The 7,847-nt window shown below is 37.8% G+C and overlaps 1 protein-coding gene and 1 long non-coding RNA gene across 2 annotated transcripts in view; both read right to left on the bottom strand.

Annotated features, from left to right (window-relative positions):
• AP3B1 (adaptor related protein complex 3 beta 1 subunit) overlaps positions 1–7,847 on the bottom strand; it is a 344,453-nt gene that overhangs the window by 61,332 nt on the left and 275,274 nt on the right. The window lies entirely within an intron of this gene.
• LOC109297733 overlaps positions 590–7,847 on the bottom strand; it is a 14,047-nt gene continuing 6,789 nt past the window's right edge. Inside the window, exons 2-3 of the long non-coding RNA XR_002097400.1 lie at positions 7,339–7,344; positions 590–671 (exon numbers count right to left, since the gene is read on the bottom strand). This is a non-coding gene — a long non-coding RNA (uncharacterized LOC109297733). The remainder of the gene's footprint in view (positions 672–7,338; positions 7,345–7,847) is intronic.

Raw genomic sequence — 7,847 nt, forward strand, 5'->3', positions numbered from 1 at the left:
ATTTTGGGTAATCCTGCCTCCCCACTCTTGTACCGCCAATATCCAGGTAATTTCTTTCCAGAACCATTCATCCTAGCCTTTATTAAACAAGCACTGAACCTTGCTAACATCAAAACCAGAAGCAAACTTCCTATGACCCAAACCACACCTAATGGATCCAGAGCAGGACAAGAAATGTAAGGGCCAGGACAAGAAATGTACAACCTGCCAACACTTCTCCATCAGTCCCACAATAACTTACCACCCACAACAGAACCATCACCATTCCTGGCTCTTAAATCTGCACCTCCAGAAATGTTATAGATCTCATCCAGTGTACCAAATGCCCTGATGGAAAATATGTAGGAGAAATCAAACAACAACTGCGCACCAGAATGAATGCACACCAAAAATCCATCAAAGACAAGAATATCCAATTACTGGTGGGTGCCCACTTCTCACAAGACGATCACTCCCTCTCCGATTTCTCAGTTCTAATCCTCAAAGGGAAATAACAAAACACCTTTTGTAGACGAGCCTACGAACTTAACTTTATAAATCTATTAGATACAAAAAATCATGGACTTAATATAGACATTGGATTTATGACACATTACAACCTGCCTGACATCTAACACACCAGGTAACCTGCCTTTAGCTGACCACTGGCATTCCTTCACACTTTTCCCTCCCTTCTTCCTCCACCCCATCTCTACTCTTTTCTTCCAAACTTACACTCATTTGCATCTTCACAGATTTCTTGTTTACTTTAGCTTCTTCCACCTTGGAGAACTCATTACAGCAGCAAAGTCTCCCAATGCCTGAAGAAGGGTGGTTGTGCCCGAAAGCTTGCAAAGAACTTTTCCCCCAACTATTTTAGTCTAATAAAAGATATCACATCTACCCAAATAATCTTGCCTGAGTATGTCCTTAGACCAACATGGCTACAAACAACCACCCAGGTAATTTCAGCTCACACATATTAGGCTACAAGTAGTAGTTTTACATAGCAAACATTGTTTTCAGAGTAATTCTTGTCTACAACATTTGGCAAGGGAAAAATAATTGCTGTTGATTTTTAAATTGACTAGATCTCAATCTCACTCTTTATTACACTACTATTAATCCATTTCCATAAGTCACTAAATATTAATCCTCAGCCTCTCTCAGCCTTATTTTACACAAAAGTTGAATATTTATGTGATCTCTTAAACAGGAATAAAACTGGCCTTTTTGATTTTTTCAAATAATGTCTTCAAAGTAATCTGACAAACCAAAGCAGGCCTCCTTAAATTTGATAAAAATATTAACATATACAGAATTTAAAATTATACTTTTTTCCAGTTCAAAACATCATTCAAGCACTGTGTCAAATTATACCTTTTCTAATATATCTTTTGGATAGTCTAGATTTTTCCCTGGAAACATTATGAAGCAGACATAGACCACAAATACATCTATGTCAATACAAAATAACTCCTTGGGAGCCAACAGAGACATTCCAGATTATGAAGGATCAGAATCTGGCCTTAATTAGGGTTATTCCAATCACATGAATAAGACCATTTTATGCTTCATTAATCAAATGAATTTTTAAAATACACTGTGTAATTCTTGACAAAGTAATATCTTACATTTATACACGGGGATAAGGATTTGCTAGTTCTTTAGGTTTTGCTTGTAAAATATAGCTCAAAGTTTAACAATTAAACAAATGGTTTTATTTTGCATTAATAAGATTGTCTTTTGCTTACTTTGACATCAAGAGCTTTATGTGGTCAGGCCCCTCAAGCACACAAAAATCCCAATGAAAGCGTTAATAAAATATTAAGATCTCTTATGGGATATTGGTTTCTTATGCAAAAGCAGAATTCAACAGGACTACTGCTACGCTTAAAAATTAGATGATCTTACATCAGGCAAGTCAGATGCACATGGAGGAAAAAAGGGCTAAAAACCATCATGGTCTGGGGTATAAATTCGGTCTACATATTTTGTCCAGTGCACACTGAAATAGAAACTGATATCAGAAGAAGGTAGGCTCAGAGTTTAAGGGAGAATTTGTATTTCAACAAATCTACATTTTCATCTCTGCAACAACTTTGATATCCCAATTCTCATAAGCATAAACTCCCATCATCTGCCCCATTCTACCTGCTAAAATATTCAATGCTGAAGCGAAGTGTCATCTTTGGACTTTAGAGTTGACATTTCCACTTGATATCAGACAGGGCAGTTCAACTCTGAACATAACTGTTTTGGGCAGCTTACAGACACTGACATTGTTAAACTCTTCACATTTGGAAGAATCCCACTACAGGCAGGACACTATAAACTTGTATTTTAAATAAAAAAGCAGATTGTACAAAATCTAGACATATTTTAAGGGCCAGATCTAGCCAGTGGGTCTTATGTTTGACAATGTGACTTTGTTGCATCAAAACTCTTGTAATCTAGCTCTTGCCTATTTTCTCTTTCACAGAAAGCTAGCAAAAAAACACATTAGAGCCAGACTATAGTACCCTCATTCATTAAAAAGCAGCAGTAACTCTAATAGTGCCTTTTTCACCAGTACTCCCATTTCCTTGAGTGGGAATACTTATGCTATAAAGTATTATTCATCATAAATAAGGTTATGATCCCTAAATACAAAAGAATGAATTAAATCACTTAGTGACATTTATGAATTCCTAATATTTTATTGTCTATGACAAAATGAAAGGTGGAAAGATTGACCAAAGTTCCTATTTCCATTTATAACCTCTCAATATTATTTCTGTTGAAATTTATATTTGCTGATATGTATTTTATGCTACCATACAGGCAAGAATATACGGAACAAAATGTGCAATCTGCTGGGAAACACACAGCAGAAGTTACCGACTCTTATTGTGACCAAGCAATACTTGCCCTTGTCCACATAAATAAGCTTGAGACCTGTGCATCATTTTGGTTTCACTTTAACTCTACTTATAAGGCTTTAAGTGGAACCAAAACATTTGACTGCCCTCTGCAAAAAGTCAAATTTCACTAAGTAGCCAAGTATTACAAATGTATTTGTGATAATCACTAGGTTTTACAGAAGGACAGTTGTCTCTAGTGTGCACAGGTACGTGTGCATGTATATACACCTGTGTACACACACATTTTTAATATTCAGCTTTATATTTTCAACTTTGCTCTATCTATCTATGGAATCTAAGGATTGCATTCAACAACTGCTCTCAGTGTTAAAGGGTTAAAATAATGGGGAAAAAGGTTTGTCTTATACCTTAGTTAAGAACTTGAGATAGTAGTAGTAGTCTATAAAGTTTCATACATTTTCTTGTATAAAATCTGGATCAATTTTAAGATTTAAAAACTGATTCTAACATATTCATAATATGCTTTTATAGCAAGCTAGCAAGAAATAAATACCCAAGGGCGTTTAAACACATGCTCCGGGGGGTGGGACGGAGGGGTGCTTTAATCAGACCTCTAATTAGAGCGCCCAGAGCATCATGTACATCAGCACACCACACTGGAAAATGGCAGTGGAGGTACTTTAACTTAAGCTCATTAAACAAGCTTTAGTTAAAGCACCCCTACTGTCATTTTTCAGTGCAGGGACACTGATGCATGTGATGCTGGAGCCTGCTGGAGCATGGTAATTACCACACAACATCAGACTCATTACACTGAGTCTGCTCCAATGCACTGTAATTACAGTGCGTTGAAGCAGCCTCGATGCATGTGTATACATAGGTGTCCCAATTCTAGTTGGGAGGTCCTATCTATACAGGAAAGCTTTTCAAGTATAGCACAATTCCTGTTTTTGAGTTGCGGAGGTTTTTAAGAAGCAACTGGACATACATTTGTCTGGGGTGATTTAGGAACAGGAATCCTGTAATTATGCAGGGTGATGATTCTTGAGCTTTTGTCCAAACCCACAAACACTCTGTAAACATACTTACTTATTCCATTTACCTTAAAACCCTTTCAAGACCAAACGAAATGAGGGCTTTTTATATGGGAAAGAGAATCTACACACAAAGGATTATGCTACATAAATGGTTTAGAATTGGTTTAACTTGATTCATGACTTTCCTGTTTAGCCAAAAATGGACAATGGCACTGCAGAAGTTAAAAATCAACCAGTTGGCTATATTTAATACTTATTACATACATTTAATTTAAATTAGGCTGTAATAACTGTCACTTGGCCTTTGTTGGGTTTACCTGGCTACAGTAACTAAACTTTTCTACTAAAATCTATTAATTTAAATCTACTAATTTAAAAAGGCCCCCTGTGGTCCCAACATTTTTGGAATTTTACCTGAAAGTAGCTTTCCCTGGCTATTTTTACTTAAATTTAAATTCACGTATTTTAAGCATTTCTGAGACTGAGTGGTACTGGTTTATTATGACAGTGTGCCATAACAGTTGTAAGTGCTACAGATTATTTCAAAGTGAGTAAGCATGTGCGTGTGCATTTATATTTATACGGAAAGGTGTTCCATTTACTGCTTTGGATTCCATCCCTGTGAAACTACAATTATCCATACTAACAAAATCCTGAAACCATGCATTATCTATTGCAGGATCAGAGCCTCTACCACCATTTCCTTGGTTTATTCCTGGAACTACTCATTGGATCATTCACATATGCAACTGATATAACAATATTTTCCTGAATTACCCTTCATTTTGTTTATAATGTTTTAGTTTAGCTAATCCATATTCCTTAATAGATTAAATTTAGCTGAATTTATATTTGATTAATGTGCTACAGTTGACTTAGCAGAGGCCACTGCTAAATGTATTTCCCTTGTGGTTTTTAAATTTAATACTTTTGGGGGAGGGGAGGAGTATCAGAAATAATACTTGTATTCTATCTGGAAAAAATGGAGATTTCTTTATAAACATTTAGCAGTGATTTCTTTGCTTATATTCACAAAAGTTGAAGTCATGAATAAATTATTAAACCTTAATGAAAACAATTATTTTCAGGAACAGTGGCCATACAATCCTATCTGTTCCCAACTCTGTTAAAGAGCAGATTACAATGTGTATAACACACTGTGAAAATGAAAAAGAAGAAGTCTGTTTTTACCTTCAATTAGCACATATTCATTCTTAAGTTAAATATGGGCTTCAGTTCACTCCTATGTAATATGATGTCAAGAAACACACATCCATGAAAGCCCAGATAGTCTCTACAGGCATGGCAATTTGTATTTCTGACTATACACACTTTTATAGTTTCAGAGTTAAGGCATAAAAGCTTTCAACTATTCTGACCACAGCTTATCACAGGCCATTGAATTTCACCCAAATGCTCTTTATTAAACCCAAAGACTTTAGACTAAATATTTCAGTACTCAAGGAAGGGACTAAAATGTGTGTGTCAGAACATGACAAGCTAAGATGCTAATCCCCAAGGACCCTATAATGACATGAAATGGTAAGGACAATCCTAGAAGAAAAACTCAAATCCTATCTGGGTCTGCAGCCTTCCTAACTTGATCATCAATGGAAAGAGCACATGGCTATATATAAATGGTCATAATAGTAGCAATTATTTGGGCTCCCAGAAATTCTACCTAGGTACTCAGAGAATTCTTATCAGTATAGTATCTGAAATGACCATATTTCCTTGATTCTAAGGTGAGGTTTTTTTCCACCCGTATACCATGAGGAAGAAAAGCCCCTCATTGTGGAATTAAATATGAGGCAGCAAGGGGCCAGGCAGCTGCTGTGGCTTCAGCTACGGCCCCAACTCTGCTGCCTGCACATCCTCCCCCTGCTACCTATGCACCACCTGCCTCTCCTCAAATCCCACATCCTTGGGTCCCCACCACTCCCTTCCCCTGCATTTACTCCCTAGTTCCTCCACCTCCCCCCTGCCCGCTCTACCCCCACCACTACTTACCCTTGCTCCTGCAATGGTAGGTTCCATCTGTGCTCCAGCCTGAGGCATGAAACATGATCCCAGTCTGGACCTGTAGCAGCAGCATGGACTCAGTGCCACTGCTATGAGACCAGGCAGGGGCTGTAATCAATGGCCCAAGTTGCAGCAGGGATGGAGCCTGCCAGCACCAGAGCAAGAGTAAGCAATAGATGGAGAAGTCAGGGGTGAGTGGGCTCAAGGCTGTGGGGGCAGGGGGAACACAAGCCTGAGGTATGGGGGGCAGGTAGGCAAAACTGGGATAGATGGGGAGGCGGGAAGGAGGTAGGGGGCAAGCTGCCTGCCCCCCATTGCCGTCGCCACACAGCCTGTCTCTTACCACGTACCCACTTACTGCTTGTCCTGCACTGCTCCCCCACTGCCAGCCCCTTTACTGCGTCCCTACCACCACCTCCCCCTGTTTTCCCAGCTGCAGTGGTGGTGAGGATGGATTTAAGATGATCCTCCAATAATTAGATTCTATACAAGGAATATAATAACCAAATGATAAGTTTTCCATGTATAAGATCTTATTATTGGGGAGGGGGGGTTGTCTTAAATTCAGGACTGACTTGGATTTGGGTAAATCTGGTAAAGTTAAACTATCCCAGATAATTGTTTTTGAGCTGTCAATTACAAAGGCAATTAAAATGAGTTTGCATGTGTTTTGCCAAAGACATGTTTTTATGAGTTAGATTCCTTGCCAATAAAAGTAGTTTTCCATTCCAGAAATGTACTGCTAGCTCCATTAAAAAAATGGTTCAAATTTAATACATGGCACTGGGCAAGTCAGCTCTGAATTGGTGTTGCTTCCTTTTTGATACACAACATGCTTTTTTGCTTTCCAACATAAGACTTAGTTTTAATTGGAATCCACCAGATATTACCATGAAAGGCACCTGAAATATACCTGTTTAACAGCCGTGCTGTACAGTCACACCAAATGAATCACGGTATAGTCCTGAAGCCGAATACTACTTTTCTATTTATTAGCATGGTGCCAGCTGTGATATCACACCAACTATCTGATTTTGCTAATGACAAAATAGTTGGGGAATTTTTCCCACCTACTATGGAAGCTGCCTTTGTATTGGTCAATATGTATATTTACCACTTTCCCTAATATTACCTAAGTTTTCTCATATAAGTGAATCATCTAAGTTTCCTCATGCAGCCTTAAATGCCAATGCTTGGGGTGCACACCAAGAAAACAGCTACAGCAGCTTCTAAAAAATGTGATGGTAAGAATTCAGTAACAAGGAAGTAATAAGATTCAAATGCATAAAAACAAAAAGTCTCTCTTAGGTATGCATTTTACTTCTGTTCATATCACAGTATGAAATGTATTCCAAATTAAAACAAATCTTCACTATGCAAAATAACTACATATAATCATTTTAAATATAAATTTGTGTACTACAAGCCAAAAAAACCAAACCCTTAGTTCAAAACTTAAATCAGTACAAAAAAATTTTGTGAATATCACCTGGGCAAAATCTTCAGGATTACTCCAGCTGTAAAAAACCTGCAAGTTTTTGAAAATCTGTTTTCACAACTATCATATCTATACTCTGCTGCAGAGTTGAAGATTCCTGTTTTAGAGATCACATGACCACAAAAAAATCCACACGTTATGGATGTACAGCACAGTCAGCTAGGGCTAAGAGACTAGAAGCAACACAGATAGAATTACATGCAGCAACACACAGATGGAATCAGGGGTTTCTTGTTTTTTTTTTTAAATCTGAAAAAGGAAAGGTTTAGATGAAAACTTCCCTGAGCTTCAGATAAAATAAAGTCAGCACAGTAAAGTTTTACAATAGCTTCACCCTTACTCTTAGCAGGGTGAAGCTAATAGGGCACGATATCTTGATGTAATTTTTAAGTCATTAGGATGAAAACACACACACACACACACACTCTCAGCCTCCCCGCCCACTGG

This window comes from Gavialis gangeticus, unplaced genomic scaffold (genome assembly GCF_001723915.1).
Source record: "Gavialis gangeticus isolate Ggan-Ray unplaced genomic scaffold, GavGan_comp1, whole genome shotgun sequence".
Classification (NCBI taxonomy): Eukaryota; Metazoa; Chordata; order Crocodylia; family Gavialidae; genus Gavialis; species Gavialis gangeticus.